At 41.7% G+C, this 23362-nt stretch overlaps 1 long non-coding RNA gene across 1 annotated transcript in view; it reads right to left on the minus strand.

Annotated features, from left to right (window-relative positions):
* Positions 1 to 822: 822 nt before the first annotated feature.
* LOC307190828 overlaps positions 823 to 23362 on the minus strand; it is a 49244-nt gene continuing 26704 nt past the window's right edge. The window contains exons 4-5 of the long non-coding RNA XR_013829548.1: positions 19046 to 19136; positions 823 to 1031 (exon numbers count right to left, since the gene is read on the minus strand). This is a non-coding gene — a long non-coding RNA (uncharacterized lncRNA). The remainder of the gene's footprint in view (positions 1032 to 19045; positions 19137 to 23362) is intronic.

Raw genomic sequence — 23362 nt, forward strand, 5'->3', positions numbered from 1 at the left:
ACTAGTACTTTGATTGGAAATTTACTGATTTTATAGATTTAGAAATATTGACATGTTTATTATAATAAATGATCATATTAAAAGTGTGAAATGAGGGTCTTCCCTGGTGGCACAGTGGCTAAGAATCCACCTGCCAATGCAGGGGACACAGGTTCAAGCCCTGGTCTGGGAAGATCCCACACACCGCAGAGCAACTAAGTCCATGTGCCGCAACTACTGAGCCTGCACTCTAGAGCCCATGAGCCACAACTACTGAGCCCGCGAGCCACAACTACTGAAGCCTATGCGCCTAGAGCCTGTGCTCTGCAACAAGAGAAGCCAGCACAATGAGAAGCCCGTGCACCGCAACGAAGAGCAGCCTCCGCTCACCACAACTAGAGAAAACCCGTGTGCAGCAATGAAGACCCAACACAGTCAAAAATAAATAAATAAATAAATTTATTTATTTTAAAAATGAGAAATAAAATAAAAAATTTAAAAAATAAAGGTGTGAAATGATCCACCATATAGTATTTGGATTGCATCTATATATACATTAATAGATTTTTATATTTTTTCCCATAAATATGTAGTGTATCCTTTGCTAATTATGTATTTTGCTTTTGGTTTTGGTTGTTTTAAGTTGTATGTTAGATTTTTTAAATATTCAAGTTAGTTACTGCTAGTATTCAGAAATGCATTTGATCTTTTTAAGTTAGCTTGTGTTTAATAACTTTGCTGACCTCTGTTTTTAGTTATAATGCTTCAATTCTGTTGGTTTTCTTTGCATATGATCCCATTATCTGCAAATAACAGTTTCAGATTTTCCTTTTACTTCACATTTGATTTACTATTTACATTTATTCTTTCTTAAAAAGCATTTTTAAGCATCTGCTTTAATTCAGACTGCTTTGGGGGTCAGTTTAACTCCCAATATTGACTATTTCCAAGAAACTTGCATGGTGTCTTCCTTTGGGGGATATTTCAACATTTCCATTCATTTTGGAGAGTCCTGTAAAACTTCCAGAATTGACGAAAGTACCTACCCCAGTCTGTGGATGGAGAAATAAAAGGAGTTAAGAAAACATTTATGAAATGAGTACTGGAACTGTCCTTTCCAAATTAAAGGGAAGAAATGAATTTACATGTAAAGTTACAATTATAGCTCTTTCCCGAATGCCCACGTAAGGAGTGACGCATTCTGCTCTGTCCACACAGAGATAAACAGCAGGTAAGACACACGCTGTTTTTCCAGTGGGTGCCACATTCTCTCCTAACAATTCTCTATATATTATCTCATTTCACCCAACAGACCTGTGAGATGGGTCCTGTCATTGTCCCCACTGTACCTTTGGGAAAACAGAAGCGGGAAGAGGTTAAAAACTTTGCCAAAGGTCACCCGGCTAGCGAGAACCAGAGCCAGCCGTCTGGTCTCTGGAGTACGGGCTCTCAGCTCCTCGCTGGCCCTCTGTCCCGCGCACCTGGCCAGGCTCAGGAGGAAAGTGCGGCATCTAACAGCCGTGGGCCGTGAGCGGCACTTCCTCACCTTTATGAGCCAGGGCTGCTTTAACAGCCTCTTCAACACAGCTAAGGAGAATAGGGGATACTCCTTCATGCTCTCTGCAGTCCCACTGGCATACCCTCCACACCAAAACCATCAAGTACTCCCACTGTCCCAGGAAAGCCCACCCACAGAACGAGAGAGAAAAGGGAGAAGAGGCGGTCTCCACGGGCTGCTCCTTTCCATAGGCAGCAGCAACGATCTGCCTGACCCCAGCGGGAAGGGAGGGCAGGGTCACAAGCTGGGCCAGAAAGACAACTTTCCAGCATCTCTGATTAGGGCTTCCTAAGAGAAGCGTTATTATTTTGTTCTGAGTATTGAAGATACCTAAGTTAGACAAAGCTATATTCAAATATGAATCCCTCCTCCCCAACACCTCCCAAAATTCCAAATATAAAATACAGAGAGGAACATTCTGGTTTATAGATATTCTGATTATAAACATGACTGGTTCTTTCTGTTCGGATAAGAGAGCAATGGCTAGGTAATAGCCTATTGTCTGTCTGCTAAAACAGAAGTCTTTTTAAATTATAACGAGGCATGTTTAATGGTGCACGGATAAGCTGGGCGTTTACAGCTACATTTGCTTCTGACTTGGAAGCAGAGGTATCCGAGGTTACAGTGAAGGAAGAGGCTCGGTGTGGCTGAGGCTTTGCTGAAGGGATGTGGAAACTCGCTTGTCTCAGGTTAAAGAGTGTGAAATATGCGTTTCTTCACATGCACACACCACTCCTCACCCATGTTTTTTCCCCCATGAATCAATAAGACCAGGTTTTGACAGAGTCCTTAGACACCAGAGTTTCTATTCTCAAACCATCACTGTGTTCACCACTGCCAGAAATAAGTCACCTCAGCAAAATCTAATGGTGGCAATTTTGTGATGCATAAAATTGATTTATGCTTGCAACCAAACTGTATTTCCGTTGATAATTTATGCTCAACAATTTAACATAATTATTTGTGCCACAATTTCAACATTTCTGCCTTCCTGTCAACTCTGGAGTACAAATACACACACACACACATACAAAACAAAAAACACATTCTGAAGGATACTTCAGAGGCAGGATTTAAAAAAAAATCAATGTCATAGCAGCCTCTTTTGTATCTTGTTGTGACAAGACTGAATTTAAACAGCCTAGGAAGTCAAAACAAAAGGAGAAATATCGATACATAATAACTTAATCAGGCAGCTCTGCTCTGCCACCCTCGCCTACGCTTGAATTACACTTCCACAGCGATTCCCACGGTGCTACCGGCATTCTTGTAACTTCTCCACAATGTCTGCAGTCTTTGGCGGTCGTGGTCATCCAAGATGAAGGGTGGCCTACAGGCTTCCAGACATGATCTTTGCGTCTGTATGAGATTTTGTCACTACCACTTTAGGAAAATCGCTCCCCAGGCAAGCTCTGCTTCACTTTGAATTCACACTCTTAAAACGTCTTTCTTCCAGCAAATGCTTTTCCCCTCGTCCCCCAACGGCCTTCCAGCAGGAACTTCATTGTCTGCTGTTCTGCATAAACTTCTTTGAAAAGAAAACTCAATAAGAGACACGTTTACCCAAATGAATGCCTCCCTCACTGGTCCCATCAAACCCTAGGTGTGTACACAGGACTCTGAATCCAGTGTCTGATTAAGGCACCCAGAGTCAGAGCAGAGAGACAGGCATGCCAAGCAGAGACCACGTACACTTGACCTATTAAATGAACACTCGCTGTTTTTCGTTCATGCCAGTACGTTCCGTTCTTTTTCCCCAAAAAGGTAATTAGAAGAGACACTCCAATGGTCTTATTAAGCACAGAAAGTGTTCACCTTATTATATACGAAGATGTCCCTGCTGGTCCATGAATACCCTGGGCTGTTTCCAGAGTACTGACAGGTGAGCAGCCAGCCCTTCCCACGCTCTCATTCACTGCCCCTGGAGACCCAACACCCAACCTGCAACAGCCCCGATGAGCATCTTCTGGTCGTGGAAACAAACGGAGCTCAGGGCACCCCTGAGCATGGACCCAAGTGGAGACTTATGACCAGGATGCATCACTTGCAGGGCCAAAAGCAAGTGAAAATGACCATGACGGCACAGGTCTCAGGCCCATGAAGCCAGTCTGCTGCTCCATCAGCCTTTCCCTTGCAAACACCCAGAGGAGACAGGACTTGGCCACATTACCACTGAGGCCCAAATGGGAGACTGTAGGGAACCTTCCCGAGAAAGCTTCCTCCACTCACCCAGCAAACACTCCAAATCAGTATTCCCTCCTTCTTGGGTAAAAGAGGTCCAACAAGAGGGACTTCCCTGTCGGTCCAGCAGTTAAGACTCTGCGCTTCCAATGCAGGGGGCGTAGGTTCGATCCCTGGGCAGGGAACAAAGATCCCATATGCCATGTGGAAAAAAACCCCCAAAACTCTATGCCTGTGGTGATAGTTACACAACTCTGTGAATATACCAAAAATCACTGAAGTGTACAAGTAAAGCAAGTGAATTATATGGTATGTAAATTATAACTCAATAAAAATTTAAAAAAAGAAGAGGTACAACGCGAGCTTGCCTTTGAGAAGGAGTTAAATGCACTTAAATTCCTAAGTGCCCAGTCTCTCTAAAATTCTATTTTTTAGAAGAAAACAATTTGAGCGCTACCCTAGCACTCAGATTTCTGGGAAGACATAGGAACCAACCCCCGTCTCTTTCCACATCCTCTCACTGCAGTTACTTCCCAGGGGAAAAAATGCATACATGTTGATTTCTAAAACGACGAGGATATCCAAACTTATGTAATTCTTCATATAAATATGAATATTAAAAGAACCAGGACTTGGAAACCATCACCCTTTAAAATGACACAAAAAGACTAAAATGTACTTAATACTTCTATAAATCCCAGGACGCAGTTGAACCAATCCTGTAAGAGTGGGTTTCGTATTGTTTGTTATTGTCAAAGACGTGAGAGAACCAAATTCAAGCCTTTCCAGTTTGGCCTTTCTTTCCAGTGATTTAAAGGTGCCATACCACGGGCTGGTGCAAACTGTCATCTTTGTTAGAAACTCAGCTTCAGTTTTTCTGAGGACTACGTGTAGCAGAAGCCCAATCTAAAGAATTTGGTAATAATTAGCGTACAAATATTGCCTATAGGTCACCTCCTGTTAATTGATTCTATTAACAAAACTCCATGCAAAGTTCCAAAATATTTCTATGTAATTATGACTGATGGTCAGATAGCTAGAGAGATAGACAGATTCCTTCAATAGTTCTTTATTGAGTTCCTACTGGCCTTGCAGCATTTCATTCTAAAAATGAATATAGGTATATAGTTCAATAGTTCAATAGTTCTTTATTGAGTTCCTACTGGCCTTGCAGCATTTCATTCTAAAAATGAATATAGGTATATAGAATACAGAAAAATAAATATCAGACAAATATATTGTATATGTGACATACTTACAATCTAAAAAGGAAATGAATATGTAGCTAAATAACTACAGTATGGGATGTAAAGAGAAACAGCAATAAACGGCATAGGAGGACCACAGATTTGGTGTTGCAGGAGTTCAGACAGGGGAGATAATACTTCCCCATGAGGAGATCTTCAGAGATTGCCCACGGAAGAACTACCATTTAGTTATTCCTTGACGTACAGAGGAGAACGTGGAGCAGGCGTGGGGGTGGGGCCTTCCAGCCAAAGGAAGCAGCATCAGCTGGACCACCGCCACCCAGAACCCCGAGGAAGCATCCAGGAAGTAGCCATCTGGTCTACCCCTTCCCTTCTCTGTTGTTTTTCGCAGAAATCGACACTCGGGTCCCCTTCCTCCTCTCCCCAGCTCTCGGGAGCCTGGCTCCTGCTCCTACCTTCAACTGAATATGTTCTCAGAAAATGCCGCTAGAGCTCTTAAATGTCAAACATAATGGGCAGTTTACAATCCCAATCTCATTGGATCTCTTTGCTACATGTTAGGTAATTAATCACTTCTTCCTTCCTGAGGCGGCCGTGATCCTACGTTCTCTGGCTCTCCTAGTCCCTTGGACAGTTCCTCCTCTGGCCCCTTCATGGGCTCGTCTTCCTCCATCTGCTCTGCAAAGGCTGCCATTCCACAGGGTTCTGTCCTCCACCCACTGCTTTTCTCACTCCACATGCTCCCTGGGTAACCACAGCCATTCTCGTGATTGTAATTACCATCTATATGCCAGTGGCTCCTAAATCTATATTTCCAGGCTTGGCCTCATCCCCTGGGCTTCAGACTCATATATCAAAGCTCCACTTCAAATCCCACAGGCAACTAAAAGTCAACATGTTGGAAATGAAAATCATTAGTTTTTTTCCCTAAGATGTCACCTCCTCTTATATTTTCTGCCTCACTTGGAGTTTACTGATTTTACTCACTATATAATAATTCTCAAATCTGCCCCCTCCTTCCTGTCACTCCTGCCAAGTCCTGGCTCGGGACCTTCTCAGCTCTGCCCTCCACAACTCATCTCATGGCCTCACACTCACCTCTGAACGTCTGCCAGAAAGAACCTAACATCACACAGACACACACACACACACACACACGCACACACACTCGCACACGTCTTTGCCAGCTATACATTTCTTGGGAATAAGATCCAATTTTCTTAACGTGAAATACAAGGCCCTTTGTGATCTTTCCATCATAGAAGGGAGAAGTTCTGAAACCAGCCAGTGAGTAACACATGAAGGATTTCTGGGCGGCACCAAAGGCCCAAAGGAATGGAAAGAGCATGACTTTTTAGACGTATTTGCCTGGCAAGATGTCTCAGCACTACCCAAAGGGGTCAGTATAGATGCAGAGAAGGTGGACAGCAGGACTGATCCAGGATTCCCGTGGTGGAAAAACAAAGGGTTTGGGACACTGTCCGGCGAGCCACTGAAATGTAAAGGGATGGTCCACAGGGTCCAGGCTTGATGGAGAGAGTGAAAGGGAGAAGACGAACAGGTTGGCAGAAGACAATACTAGAAATAAAAGACGGGCAGTTTCAATGAGACTTAAGAGGAATGAAGATCACAGCAAAGGGAGACTATAGTCAGGTAGAGGCGCCACCTTTATTCAGGCAAGACAGAGACAGAGCTCTTCCAGGTAAACACGATTGTAGCTGCGGTTGGCTTTAGCACACAGGTGGTGTGACGCGGAGGTGAAGGACACCAGTGTTTGAGGAAAAGCTGTGACCCCTGAGGCTCGAAGGTAGGGTGAGCATTTACCACCGTATTCATTCCACTGGGTTATAAATGTCTCTCTATGCGTCTGTCCTTACCAAAGAGCTACTAGAGGTCAAGGACTATGTATATTCAAGTTATGTCCCCAGCACCTAGCACAGTTCCTGGGACAGAGTGAAAGTTCAGCAAAGCATACAGTGAGTGACAAAGGCTTGGAAGTGGGGGACTCTGGGGCGTATGCAAGGAGCAGTAGAATCTAGCTGGTTCAGAGGCTTGAAAATAAAGAGTGAGAAGGATGTTGGGTAAATGTCCTGAAGATAAGGGTGTCCTGGGACAGCAGGCCGCAAGGTCATGATTTATGAGAAACGTGCATTTGGTCTTCATCCCCATTTCTGCCACAGAGTTCCTAAAACCCTTGGAATTTGTGTTTTCTTTTGCTAATGAGGTGGCTTCTGGAAAGCGCCCAAGGAAGGGGCTGGTTGCCAAGGGAACAAACCCTGACAGAGGGTTGGAACTTCCAGCCCCACCCCCTGATTTCTGGGGAAGGAAGAGGGGATAGAGGCTGAATCAATCAGCTTATGGTTTAACCACTCATACCCATGTCTCGAGCCTCCACAAGACGCCAAAAGGATGGGGTCTGGAGAGCTTCCAGGCTGGGGAAGGCCCCCATACTGGGCCCAGACTCCCTGGGGATAGAGGTCTTTGTTTGGGATCTTGCCCTTCATATCTCTTCATCTGGCTGCTGATCTGTATCCTTTCCAATCCTCTCTAATAAACCCGTGATCTAGTGAGTAAACTGGTTTCCTGAATTCTGTGAGCTGCTCTAGCAGATTAATGGAACCCAAGGAGGGGGTCGTGGGAGCCACTGATTTTAGCCATTCGGTCAGGAGCACAGGTGGCACCCTGGACTTGAGACTGGCATCTGGGGAGGGGGGCAGCCTTGTGAGACTGAGCCCGTGCACTGTGGGGTCTGACGCTGCCTCTGGGTAGATGGTGTCAGAGCTGAGCTGAATCCTACGACACCCAGCATGTGTCGGAGCGTCACCTGGTCCTGTGGGGAAATCACCACCCCAACACTGGAGCTGGGTGCAGAATTGTTAAAAGCCCAGGAAAGCACGCTTTATTTTGTCGTCAACTGGAAGTCGCTAAAGAAGAAATGGAAGCTCATCAGTGCTATGTTCACGATGATTAATATTTATGACCCTAAAGCACAGCACAATGCCACCTTCTCCAACACCAAAGAAGGATGATGTCGTGCTTACCAGAGTAGTCCTGTCCCAGTAAGTATATTGCTTTCTATTGTCATTCTTTGGAACTAGAAGTCTTCCTTCTCCATTCAGATGATGGTGACACAGCCAAAGCTTACTGAATACCTTCTATGTATGAAGCCCTAGGCTAGGTACCTTCACAAATGCTATTTTGCTTCAATTCAAAAGATCAGTCTGATAAACCAGATCATCAGATTTCTAACTGATACTAGACAATGAACATAATATTTACATATCACAGGATCTCTGAGACCCAAAGATTCAAAGCCACATACAGGATTATGCAGAGTTTTTGTTTGTTTTTTAATGAAACTGCTTCTATTCAAAGGCTTGGTACATAGGTAGGAACAGAAATTCATTTTCTATAACTGGAGAAAATGAGATTCAGGGAGATTTAGTAATATCTGCAAGGGCACAGAGAAAGAAGATAAGGAAGCCCGAGGTGGAACTGGCTGCAGCTCTGAGTGGTCCTCTGTTGGCTCCATGATATAGATGTAAACTTTACCAGCTCTTGAAACATGATCTCCGTACAAGAGACAAGTGGGAAACTGGCCATTCAGCAAAACACGGTGCAAGGGAAGCAGGCTGCTGGGTGAGTTCCATCATTTATTACCACGCTGGTCCTGAATTTTCACACCTAATTAATCAAGCTTGCTCTGTAATCACTTTTCTACGTGTGGTGGTGGTGGATTTTACAGCTGCAGTTTTAATGAGCTGCTGTTCCTTTTGACATTTGGAAATCTAATCTGGAAAAATGATTCAATGACTTGTAAAGACCTTTCATTTTATATGTTTAGCCATGTGGCTTTCCAGGGTCCTTGGAGCAAACCAGGGGCAGCCACAATCCCCACAGAGCTGCAGTCACGCCAGCACGTGGCAGTCCAATTCCTATGGCATTCCCAAACAGATGTGGCTGGCAGCCCAGAGAGCTAATGAGAATTAATACTAGTGACTGCAAACACCTAGGAAATAAATGGGAATGTGCAACTCGACTTATGAGAAGATGATATTTGAAAACCCAAAAGTTTGCATAAAATACTAGAAATTCTGGAGGCCATCCAATCTTAGGAAACAGAAAGTTATCAGGATGGATTGAGAAAATATATTCACTACAAATAGGAAACAACAATCAAATTCTAGAAATATGTCAGCTACCAAGAGAGAGAAACAGCGTGAGAAGCAACATTTCCACTTACAAGGAACATTAATTAATATTCTATAGCCTATGCAATTCTTGTAATTACTTCTCTGAGACTGGGGTGTTTTGCTGAGAAAAGAGGTCCTAGAGGAAATACACATGTCCAAATACGTTATTCCTGTGTGCGTGGCGCGTGTGGATGAGGCTGCACGGGCATTCTTATTCCCATCACACCGCCCCCGACCGGCGCTCCAGGCTTAGAGCCTGGCAGTCACGGCTCCACCAGGCTGCTCACCCGAGGGACTGACGGTCCCGAGCTGGAGGAGGCACTCTGGAACCAGGACAACTGCGCACCCCAGTACACTGCGGCGGAGTGGTGCAGCCCCTGAATGAGACCGATAAACAACTGTTCCTTTGAATCTCACAGGATTCATAAACTGCGCTTGTCATGCAGCTCTCTGCAGCGTGGTCTGATTTAATACTTCCCAGATCACACCCTTTTCCCTCTCGCACCTTGAACTATTGCGTGTCACCTTAACTGGTAACTATTCGCACAGCCTCCCATCCTTGCTTTCTTCTCTGTGGTCTTCCTCAGTTCATCAGCAAATGAAAAATCCTCAGCTATGAAAGCAAACGATCGATTTTGGTTGCTAGGAGGGAAGACATCAGTCTAGAAAAACTGAAGCTGAAGGGTCAGAATTTGCTAACACCATTTCAAGCTCAGAGCTCATAAGTATTCCAAGGTGCAAGGGAACTTTGCAAATAGTCTGAAAACAAACCGAATCAAAGGCCTGGCTCTGCAGCGGATGGTATTTCAAAATGGCACCACCGACATGCAAGGTTTGAAACAATACATGGGAGTATTCTGTGTTGTGTCTGAAAAACTACACACAAACATACACACCCAGGGCTTTCCTGGTGGCGCAGTGGTTAAGAATCCGCCTGCCAATGCAGGGGACACGGGTTCGAGCCCTGGTCTGGGAAGATCCCACATGCCGCGGAGCAACTAAGCCCGTGCACCACAACTACTGAGCCTGCACTCTAGAGCCCACGTGCCACAACTACTGAAGCCCGCGCGCCTAGAGCCCGTGTTCTGCAGTAAGAGAAGCCACCGCAACAAAGAGTCGCCCCTGCTTGACGCAACTAGAGAAAGCCCACGCACAGCAACGAAGACCTAATGCAACCAAAAATAAAAATTAATTAATTAAAAATAAAAACATACACACCCATAGTAAATGCATGGACTGTCTCTGAAGGGAACACATGAAACTAGTAGCAGCACTGCCTCCGTGGAGAGGAACAAGATGCCAGACGATGGGAGAAGGAGGAAGATGTGCTTTGCACACTACATATCCTTTCGCCCGTTTAAAATTTTGTTCCATGCACATATATGACTTGCAAAAAATAAAAACCTCCTTTTCAATGGCAGTTCTCACACCAATAGCTAAGCCACCTAGTTCTCAGCCCCAGGTCCAAACCTGAGGAATGTGTTCCTTTGCCGAGAATGCCCACCACCCCACCTGCATCTTTCACCCAGTTCACACTCTGGACCCTCCCCATTCATAAGGCTGTCTTCTGGGATCCTTTGGGGATCATCCAGTTAGTCCCTGGTTCTCAAATATCAGATGAAGAACTGGCTCAAAGTAAACACACATGCTTTCCAGGGTCTCCTTGCTTTCTAGAGACACAATAAAAACCAAAATCTTATTATAAGAAAACACCTCATATGTTTCTAAGTTTTCTTACCCAAAAGGATGCAGTCGCAAAGAGTTAGTCTGAAAACATTCCTTCCAGGTAGGCTTTCAAAGCCACTGAGAGTGCACTGCTTCTTTTTTTCTCCAACCCTCCCCATCCCACTGCCAACACCACTTTGCTCCGTGAATCACTCTACCATCCCCAGTTACTCCCTTCCCAACAGGATTAGGGAATCCAGAGTTAAACATTTGGTTGGTTTGGGGCTTGCAATGCCAATCTGTTCTGGAAGAAATTAGTCTCCAATCAGGGGCACCACAGAGAACCCAGAGCAGCTGGACTTCCTGAGGCTGGTGGCAGCTGCCACCGTGTTCACTGATCCATAGGGATTTCTGAGTCTCCCCTAACAGTTCAGGAATTTTAGAAACTAACCTCACTATGACCAAACCATGAAATTGCAAATTTAAAATTTGTCAAGAAACCAAGTCCTGGAGGAGACTAATGCAGCTCTGCCCCATCTGCATCCTCTCCATCAACACCCGAGCCTCAGGCATAGGAGACCAAGCTGTCCGCTCCGAAGGCATCCTGTCCTGGCTCTCAGAATCCAGGTGTAGACGGGGCGGGTTCTGGCCTGTCCACAGCCCATCCATTCGCCCCAAGGGAGGCTCAGCTTCCTGGCCCACAATCAGGGTGGGGCAAAGCAGTCAGTGCAGACTCTGTTCATGACTTTAGTCCTCATCTCTCTTTCCCCCACTCTGAGCGTATCACTCTCCACACCTGAAAATCCTGTTAATGGTTGGCAATTTCCAAGATAAATTCCAAACTCCTTCTCATGGCATCTCGTGTCTTCCGTGACGCTGTCGACATAATCGGCTTCACCAGCCAAAACCCCCCACGTCCACATCAGCCACGTGGACCCTCATACCACCCACTGCCCTCAGCATCCCACTGGACCCCTGCTTCATCCCCCATGACCACATATTCAAGTAATTCCAATTCACCTTCTAAGATTAGAGACAGACAAATATTGCATGATATCACTTATATATGGAATCTTAAAAAAAATGAATGATACAAATAGACTTACATACAAAACAGAAACAGACCCACAGACATAGAAAACAAACTTGTAATTACCAAGGCGGAAAGGGGGAGAGGGATAAATTAGGAGTTTGGGATTAACATATACACACTACTATGTATAAAACAGATAAACAACAAGGACCTGCTGTATAGCACAGGGAACTATACTCAATATTTTATAATAACCTATAAGGGAAAAGAATCTGAAAAAAAAAAAATATATATATATATATATACACACACATGACTGAATCACTGTGCTGTACACTTGAAACTAACATGATATTGTAAATTAACTATACTTCAATTTTTAAAAAGATTTAAATCAAATATCATCTCCCCTGGGAAGTCTTTTGTGATTTCAATGCCCATCTTCTATGCTTGCTACCTTATGTTGGAATTGTCTGTTTCGTGTCTGCTTCTGTCTGGTCTATGCATTCTTTGATGGCGTGGCCATATTTAATCTGGGATTCCAAGAACCCAACATGGCACCTGCGAAGTAACTGACACTAAGTATATATTTGCTGACATTGAGTGTGATGGTTCATAGTTCTGGAGTCATGCTGATTTAGGTACAAACTTCACCTCTGCCACTTACTAAGCAGACTTGGGCAAGTTACTTAACATCTGAGTCTTAGTTTCCTCAGCTCCAAAATGGTGATCATACTACCTATTTTACAGGTTGTTGTAAGGATACATGAGCTAATATAGGTAACAAGCTGGGCAGATAGAAAGTACTCAGCAAATGTCGTCTCTATGGTTTTGTTCAGCTATATACTGGCTGTGAAATCTTGGCCAAGTTTCTTGTCCTAAGTCTCACTTTTCTCATCTCTAAAATGGGGATAGTAATAGCTTTCAACAAATTGGATTACTGTGAATTAAATGTCATAATCCTTGAAAAGCACCTGCCAGGTAGTAAGAGTTTATTGTTAATATGCTGAAGAACTCTGAAAGGACCCTGTGGTTGGAGTTGATCCATGCCTTAAAAGAAAGAATTAGAGGCAGAAACATGAGGCAAAGTGGAAAGGGAGTTTCTTTCAGGTTGTCATATCAGCTGTGAGAAGCATTTGTCACCCGCACCACCCCCTGCCTATTCCCTCCCCCCACACAAGCCAGGGCTGTTTAAATTGAGATCAAGTGACAAGCTGTACGCAAAAGGGAAGGAATAACTCAGCTGAGAGGCATCACCCAAGAAGTCAGCGTGTGGGCGGAGGGGACTCTGGACCACAGTTTTCAGCTGGCCATGGCTGTGTCCTGAATCCAAAGATCTTCTCTACGTTCCTGAGGCTGGAAGAGCTCCTTGTTAAGCTAATAGGCCACTAACTCACTTCCAGGTGAAGGGGGTACCCAGAGGGCTGCCTCACCTGCCTGTCTAGATGATTATTCAAATGAAGGGTGTCGGGCTCTTTGGACAGAGCCAGTAGTGACAGCTTGACAGCTGCCGGCTGGTAGGAGGGCAGGGGAGTAGGCAGAGGGTTCCTGAGAGAGAGAGGGATAGAGAGAGGAGAGACAGAGACAGACAGAGATAGAGACAAAAAGACAGAGAGAGAGAGAGGCAAAGAGTCTGATGCTGCAGGATTATTCCTGACTCAGTGCAAGGGTAGCTCAGACTCAGGCACCACACACACCAAGCCCTTCATGGCAGGAATGGAAAGTACTTGTGCTCCTGCCCTTAACTAACCTTGACTGGCTGCATATTTGAGCAAATGACCCTGCTGGGAAGCCTGACCAAGTATGCTTGGCTTATTTCCAAAACCCTTCTACAGAGGAGCCTTCCTGTTATTGCTACTCCAATCAGCTCCTTCTTTTCCTGCCTCTCACCAGTATTCGTTCTGGAGATTTTCAAGAATGTAATACACTTACTGTTTATATTCACACATTATGTTATCATGAGACTACGTCTTGTCACTAATAATTTCCAGAAATATTTTAATAAGAACATAATTTCCCACTTAATGGCTGTGTTATGGATGACAGCTCACTTCTTATTGGACTGTTTCTATTTTTTCACTCTTTGTACTTTATGATGTGACAAACAGCCTTGTTCATAAATTTTGCAACACCCTATTTTCCTGGGATACCTCCTCCGAAGTAGAATCAACAACATGAAATGTTAGAAATTTCTAATCTCCATCTCTGCTTCACACTTATGAGCCTTGGCTCCTACAGCATTGTACACAGAACAGCACGCGGAAAAGGTCCAGGTTTAATTGCACAAGGCTCCACACCACTGGCTCAGCCCAAAGCACCATTCTTAACTTTCAGGCTGGTTAGTTTCAATACCTACCTCACTGAGTTTTTGAGAAAATTAAAACACATAACAAAAAACACACATGATCACTATCACTGCAATAGATGCAAAGAAAAAACCTGACAAACTTTGATATCTATTCTTGGCTTTAAAAAAAAAAGAAAAACCTATTAGAAAATTAGGAATAGAAGGAAACTTCTTCACCCTTAACTCAATAAGGAATGTTTGCCAGAAAATGAAAGGCCATCTAATACTAAATTGCGATACATCAGAACACTTCTCATTAAAGTAAAGAAGCTCATTTTCAACATTTCCAAACGGCCTTGTAATGGCGGGGGGGGGGGGGTGTCCTATATATGCAATAAGATAAACACTAAGAAGAAGAAAACTGTTATTATTTATTAAATACACAACTGTCTGCCTAAACAGTCCACAAGAATAGATTTTAAAACTATTAGAATCAACTGACAGCAGTTCACCAAGATGGTAAGATCAACATCGAAAGATCTGAAGCAACATTAAACTAGAAAGTTGTAATAGAAACATTCATATTAAGAAAAATTATGACTAAGCCTTATATGAAATGAGTCAGACCTATATGAACCAAACCCTATGGCTTTACTGAAGAAAACAGAGACCTGGGCGCGTGGAAAGGCATGCCATGCTCCTGCACAAGAAGGAAGACGCCTTGTCATGATATTCTCCTTAAGTTAGTGTATGAACTTAATACATTCTGCCACCTCAAAAATCCCTCTAAACTTTTAATGAGATGTTTAAGCTGATTAAAAAATCAATCTTCATAATAAATCTGTAAAAACAGCTGACAAAATATTGAAATGAAGAACAATGAGTGGAGATTTGCCTGACAGGACACAGACATTGTACAGAGCGACTGTACCTAAAATAGTATGGAAATGCCACAAGATACCCAAATAAACCTTGGAACCCATACCCACAATGGGAACTTGGTATATGATAAAAGTGATATATCAAGTTAGTGAGGAAAGGCATGGATTCTTTAATAGTGTTAAAACCATCGACTATCAGTGAGAAGGCATTTGTTACATCTCCGAAAACATACAGGAAAAAAATAACCTCCAACAGATAAAAAGCTACATCTAGAAAGCAAATCATATGAATATTAAAAACGATTATAGGATAATATGTTTGTAATCATGCAGTAAGACCCTGCCTCCCCGTGGACCCCAGATGCACAGAATTAAGCTAATCAAACTCCCTAGGGATGGCCCTTTATATCACTGATCTATGCAAGGTTTCTTCTTCGTATGTTTTCCCCACATGTATCCCTGGTCTTCCCTCCCACCCCCACCCCTCACAGGCACCCGCTGCAATGAACTGACATCACCGCTGTTTACACTAATGGTAGAAATGCGCACAGACTCTGCTGAGCTACGGAGCTGGCTGTCTCCCATGATGCCTCCCTCTCTGTGCTGCTATATAAGCCTCCTTAACACCCATCACCCTGGCCCATCCATTTGCCTGGCAGTGACACTGCAGTGCTGCTCGGTCACCCCAAGGAGGCTGCAGTGAGCACTCTAGAACCCGCACCTGTGCAGACTCACACACACCTTTCTCTAAGGTTCCCACCAAGGAGGGAGCCACCAGGTCCTAGACAATTGCCAGGATGGCTGCAGCAGACTAGGGGACTAGTCCTACTGAAAATGCAGGAGTTTGCCCATTTCCCTACATCCTTGACATCATGTAGTATTATTTCACTTTTAAATTTTTGCTAATCTAATAAGTATAACTTTGTAGCTAATTGTTTTTATCTGCATTTCTTTAACTTCTCCCAAGATTGAGAAACTTTTTACTGAGATTGCTGGTTACATGGATTTCCCCTTCTGTGAATTGTTATCCATAGCCTTTGTTCATTTTTCTATTAGGTTCCCCAGCATTTTTTTCTGGTTGACTTGTGGGTACTATATATTACTCTTATCAATTCTTTTATCTTGCAACTATCTTCTATCAATCTTTCACTCAACTTTTAAGGTTATCTTCAGTTTCCCTCATTGATCAGAAATCCTTAATTTCTATGATCAAAAGTCTAGTTTCTTATACCAGATGTGAAAAGAAGAGGCCAGGGACTTTCCTGGTGGTCCAGTGGTTAAGAATCCACCTCCCAATGCAGGGGATGGGGGTTCGATCGCTGGTCGGGGAACTAAGATCCCACATGCCTCGGGGCAACTAAGCCCGTGCGCTCTAGAGAGCCCATGTGCCACAACAAAAGATCCCACATGCCGCAACTAAGACCCGATGCAGCCCAATAAATTAAAAAAAAAAAAAAAAAAGGAAGTGGCCAAAGAGGAAAGATGATCAATCTAGTTCCAAACAAATGCCTCTGCAACCAAAGACAATACTAAGTTGCAGGTGGGAATATATGTCCATCTAATAAACATGTGAAAGGATGCAAATTAAATTCAGGAGATGCCACTCTGGGCGATGTGGATTCTTGTGCACGACTGCCGGCTTATACTTTCTGGAGGGTAGTTAGGTGGTACCTATTAAAATTTAATGTGTAGATAACACAGACATCCCACACACGTGTGTTAATGTTCACTGCAGCATTGTTCATAGCAGGAAAAATGAGAAACAACTAAAATGATCAATAAAGAAAAAAGTAAACAAGCTATGATACATACAAACTATGGACTTGTCTGTGTGAGTGACAACAAAATAGGTATCATACTTACGTGAACATGGAATGGTCTTCATGATATACTTATTGTAAAGTAACAGAAAACAAGTTATAGAATAAGTACATGTTACCACATGAGTGAGCAAATGAAAAGAAAAGCCCACAAAACACAACTACATGTACAAATGCTACATAAACACACAAGAAAAGTTTTAGAAGTCGTCACACCAAATTCAAAAAAGTTTCCTTTGGTGAGAAGGATGGACTTGAGAAGGGGACCAATGGAAACTTTTACTTTTCCCGTGTTCGATTTTTTTAACAAAAAGAGTATTTTCGTTTTCTACTATTGTGAATAAAATAAATTTTAAGTGATTTTTTTAACAAAATTAAATGAGATAATTACGTGCAAGCCCTTTGTGAGCTGCAAAATACCATACAATAGCTGGGCATAATTAAGGGAAGATATAACAGGGAACATGATTTAATCAAGTTTTAAGCACCTTCTGACATTAAAACTCAATTATTACAATTGCTGCCTAACTTATCTCTGGGTTCTGCAGCCAAGGCCAGAGTAGAAAACTCGAGAATGATGTTATTCAGCTTGAATTCTAATATCCTAAGTTTCTTGGTAACCCCAGTTCAGGGTCAAGAAAATAGAGCCACATGCCAAAAGCAAGTCCCCACTGGTTTTTTTATGACCCGCAGGTCCAGAATGGCTTTTATATTTTTAAATGGTTGAAGAGAAATTGAAAGCAGAAAAAAACTTTGTGACAAGTGCAAAGTATATAAAATCCCAATTTTAGTATCCATAAATAAAGTTTAATTGGAACTCAGCCATATCGATCCATTTACGTAATGTGTTCAGTTGCTTTAGTGCTACAACAGCAAAGTGGGGTAGTATGACACTGTACGGACTACAAAGCTTAAAATATTTACCGTCTGCCTCTTTGCAGAAAAAGTTTGCCGATCCCTTGCCCAGGTCATCTTCCTGGCTTAGCATCTAACTTGTCGGATTCTATCAAGCTTGGCATAAAAATGTGCCATTCATGTTGCTCCCGACTGAAGGTGCCAACAGCATTACATAGCTATTGATAATTTATAAGTACTGTCAATGTTCCTCCGTGTTCACATTTCTTTCTCATCACATCCTGTTCCACTTATCTGTTCTAGGCCTCTTATACCAGAGAAAGGAGCTGTGTGCTGACAGAAAGCATGACTCGTCACCGTGAGTTCTGTTTCTACTCTTCCTCAGTTATCCACACCTTAGGGACAGTCTTCTGGTCCTGAGTGACTGAACCCAGGGCACCACTATGCACATTGCAGGTGGTGACCTGGCACCTGGGATGATCCTGCCAGCAAACAGCCGGCCTCAGCAGCATTGCTCGTGACTATCATGGGACCTCAGAGAGCACGCTGTAAGGCTGTAAAACCTGTAAGACCCCTGCTCAGAATAACTCCAGAATGTGCGTGCAAAATGTGGACTAGCCTTTTAGGGAGTCACAGACACTATGAAGCCCATCCTCACATTTCTAGGTGTCCACAGATCTGAGGTTTAAAGCGCTGACTTACAGAGCCTGCCTACAGAGGGATGGCAAGGGTCTTCCTGCCTCCTTATAATTCCAGAAACCTTGCACCTCCTCCTTTGAGCACATAAAGGAAAAGTCACACACACAACAAGGCATAAAGAGAGTGAAAATCCACTCAGTTCCACCTCCCACTGTCACCAGAACCCTCCTCTGTCTTCTTTCTAGATGGACTGGGAAATACTCATTACCTTCCAGGCTTCACTTGCTACATGAGAGAGAGGCGAGAGAAGAGTCCAGAGAATTGTGATAATTAGGTATAAATAAAACTGTTTAATGACGAACTGATTTAAAAAATTATAAAGAAAAGCTATTTTTAAGAAAAATTTTACTAAGAGTGTATATGTCATAAAACTGCAGGATCAAGTAAAGAAGCACCCAGTGTGCCCAAAGTTGGCTGTGCACCAGCATCACTTGGGAGAGACTTCCTAAAAAGCAGACTTATGGTCCCATCCCAGCCCTACTGAATGAGAGTCCCTGAGAGAGAAACAGGTGGGGAGTAGACACATATACATATTCACATGCATAGACATACGCTTTTTAAACAAGATTCCCAGGGGAGTCTCCCCGTCAAGCACAAGCCTACTGACACACACAAAGAAACCACAGAATAACAATATGCAGATGTGAGCACTTCAGCAAAAGAGTAGTGAACAAAGAGCCAAATACCTTCAGTTCTGGTCGTCTTCCTGCCTTTAACTTGCTGTGTGACCTAAGACAGATCACTTCACTTCTCTGAGCCGGGCCCCACTTTCTTCATCTGAAAAAAGAAGGAAGAGAATAGACTAAATAATATCCAAAGGTTATTCGATTTCCAAAAATCTATGCCTTCTTATTCAGCATCATTTATAAGCCCTATTTAATGGAAAGACTGAATCAATTACAAGCAAATTCTAGAACAAAACAAGTCACAAAGCTTTGGATGGATGCTCAGACACAAGCTGACTGCACTAAATCTAGAGAAAGCTGATTAAGGAAACAAGTATAGTATCACAAACAAATTTATCAGGCCCAAGAAGGGATGCTTTGAGGTGCAACATTAAACAATACGGCAGTGCACCCAATCATAAAGCCCCAAAGTGCATGAAACAAAAACTGACAAGGAGAAACAATAAAAGCTGAAGCTCTGAATACTCCACTTTCAGTAATTCATAGAACAACTAAGCAAAATATCAATGAAGAAATAAAAGTGATGAACAACACTATAAACTAAATAGGCCAACAGACACCTATAGATTATTCCACCCAAAAACAGCAGAAATGTTCTTCTCAAGTACACATGGAGCATTCTCCAGGACAGACCATGTGTTAGGTGGTAAAACAAGCCCCACTAAATTTTAAAAAGAACTGAAATCATGCAAAGTATGTTCTTGGATCACAATGGAATGAAATTAGAAATAAACATCAGAAGGAAATTTGGGAAATTCATAAATATATTGAAACTGAACACCACAATCCTAAATAACCAATGATCCAGAGAAGAAATCACAAGGGAAATTAGAAGATACTTTGAGGTGAATGAAAATGAAGACACAACATCCCAAAACTTAAGGGATGTGGTAAAAGCAGGGCTTAGAGGGAAAACTATAGCTATAAGTGTGTATATTTAAAAAGAAGAGAGATCTCATATCAATAAACAGATCTTCTTCCTTAAGAAAACAAAGAAAGGAGCAAATGACACTCAAAGCAAGGAGAAGGAAGAAAATAATAAAGACCAACATGGAAATACATGAAATAGAGAATGGGAAGTCAATAAAGAAAATCAACAGAAGCAAAAGTTAGCTCTTTGAAAAGAAGTGACAACTGTTAGCAAGACTGACCCCAAAAAAAGAGTGAAGATTCAAACTACCAAAATCATGGGTTAAAGAACGGAGGTTACTATGAAATTTACAGAACTAAAAGGGATTATAGGGAGGATTTTATGAATAATTGTTAAGTCAGCAAATTAGATAACCTAGATGAAATGGATGAATTCCTAGGAGTACACAAACTACCAAAACTGTCTCAAGAAGAAACAGAAAATCTGAATAGACCTATAACAAGTAAAGAGATTGAAAATTCGTAATCAAAAAGCTTCCTGAAAAGAAAGCCTTCACTGGTCAATTCTACCAAAACCTTGAAGTAGAATTAGCATCAATCCTTCATAAACTCTTCTAAAAACCAAGAGGAAGAGACATTTCCCAACTCATTCTGTAAGGGCATTATCATCCTGATACCAAAACCAGACAAAGACACATCAAGATAATAAAACTACAAACCAGTACCCTTATGGAGATGCAAAAATTCTCAACAAAATGCTAGTAAACTACATCCAGTAACATATAAAAGAGATGATATACTATGACTGACTGACTTGTATCCCAGGAATGAGAATTTGATTTAATATATTAAATAAATTAATGTAATATATTATAGTAATAGAATCAAGGACAAAAACCTCATGCTCATCTCATAGATACAGAAAATGCATTTGGCAAAATTTGACAACTTTTAATGATGAAAAAAACCCAACAAAGTAGGAATAGAAGGTAATTCCTCAACCTGATAAAGTTATATTTGAAAAACCCACAGCTAATATCATACTTAATGGTGAAAGACTGAGTTGTTTTCCCGTAAGATCAGAAACAAGACAAGGATGTCCCTCCCTTCACTTGTTTTCAAAACTGTACTAGAGTTTCCAGCCAGGGCAATTAAGCAAGAAAAAGAAATAAAAGCCATTCAGATTAGAAAGGAAAAAAAATAAAACTATCTCCATTCACAGATAACATGATCTTGTACATTTTTTTAAACTCTCAAAGCATCTACTAAAAAACTATTACAACTAATATACAAGTTCAACAAATTGCAGGATATGAGATCAAATACAAAAAATAAAAAAAACAATTGTACAACCATCCCTTGGAATCCGTGGGAGATTGATTCCAGAACCTCTGTAGATGCTCAAGTCCCTTATATAAAATAGCAAAATAGTCAGCCCTCAGTGTCTCCGGATGTGGAACCCACAGATATGGACAGAAGACTGTATTTCTATACACTAGCAATGTACAATCCAAAAGTGAAATTAAGAAAACTTCTATTCACAATAACATCACCAAGAATAAAATACTTAAAAGTAAACTTAAGAAAAATAAGTGAAAGATTTGTACACTGAAAACTATAAAACATGTTTGAAAGAAATGAAAGAATATCTAAATAAATGGACACATATTCCACGTTCCTGGACAGGAAGAATTAATATTGATTATTATAATGCCCAAATTGAGTTACAGAGTCAGTGAAATCCCTACCAAAATCTCAGCTGCCTTTTTTGCACTACAGACACACTGCTCCTAAAAATCATATGGAAAGGCAAGGGACCCAAAACAGCCAAAAAATCTTGAAGAAGAACAACAAAGTTGGAAAACTCATACTTCTAGTTCACAAAACTTACTACAAAGTCTACAGTAATAATGACTATGTGGTTCTGGCATAAGGATATACATATAGATCAGTGGAATAGAATTGAGAGTCCAGAAATAAACCCATAAACCCAAAAGATGTCACCAGAAAACTACTAGAACTAATCAATGAATTTGGTAAGGTCACAGGATACAAAATTAATGCACAGAAATCTCTGGCATTCCTATAGGGTAACAACGAAAAATCAGAAAGAGAAATTAAGGACACAATCCCATTTACCATCGCAACAAAAAGAATAAAATACCTAGGAATAAACCTACCTGAGGAGGCGAAAGACCTGTACTCAGAAAACTATAAAACACTGATGAAAGAAATTAAAGATGACATTAACAGATGGAGAAATATACCATGTTCTTGGATTGGAAGAATCAATATTGTGAAAATGACTATACTACTATAGTAGTACTATATACTACCCAAAGCAATCTATAGATTCGACGCAATCCCTATCAAACTACCAATGGCATTCTTCGGAGAATTAGAACAAAAAATTTTACAATTTGTATGGAAACACAGAAGACCTCAAATAGCCAAAGCAATCTTGAGAAAGAAAAATGGAGCTGGAGGAATCAGGCTCCCTGACTTCAAACTATACTAGAAAGCTACAGTCATCAAGACAGTATGGTACTGGCACAAAAACAGAAATATAGATCAATGGCGCAGGATATAAAGCCCAGAGATAAACCCATGCATATATGGTCACCTAATTTATGACAAAGGAGGCAAGAACATACAATGGAGAAAAGATAGCCTCTTCAATAAGTGGTGCTGGAAAAACTGGACAGCTACATGTAAAGGAATGAAATTAGAAGACTACCTGACACAAATATAAACACAAAAATAAACTCCAAATGGATTAAAGACCTAAATGTAAGACCAGACACTATAAAACTCTTAGAGGAAAACATAGGAAAAACAGTCTTTGACATAAACCACAGCAAGATCTTTTCTGACCGACCTCTTAAGAGTAATGGAAATAAAAAAAATAAACAAGTGGGACCTAATTAAACTTTAAAGCTTTTGCACAGCAAAGGAAACCCTAAACAAGATGAAAAGACAACCATTAGAATGGGAGAAAATATTTTCAAATGAAACAACGGACAAAGGACTAATCTCCACAATATACAAACAGCTCATGGAGGTCAATATCAAAAAAACAAACAATTCAACTAAAAAATAGGCGGAAGACCTAAATAGAGATTGCACCAAAGAAGACATAAAGATGGCCAAGAGGCACATGAAAAGATGCTCAACATCACTAATCATTAGAGAAATACAAATCAAAACTACAATGAGGTATCACCTCACACCAGTCAGAATGGCCATTATCAAAAAATCTAGAAACAATAAATGCTGGAAAGGGTGTGGTGAAAAAGGAACCCTCCTGAACTGTTGGTGGGAATGTAAATTGATACAACCACTATGGAGAACAGTATGGAGGTTCCTTAAAAAACTACAAATAGAACTACCATATGACCCAGCAATCTCACTACTGGGCATATACCCTGAGAAAACCATAATTCAAAA

Source organism: Stenella coeruleoalba (genome assembly GCF_951394435.1).
Source record: "Stenella coeruleoalba genome assembly, chromosome: 8".
Classification (NCBI taxonomy): domain Eukaryota; kingdom Metazoa; phylum Chordata; class Mammalia; order Artiodactyla; family Delphinidae; genus Stenella; species Stenella coeruleoalba.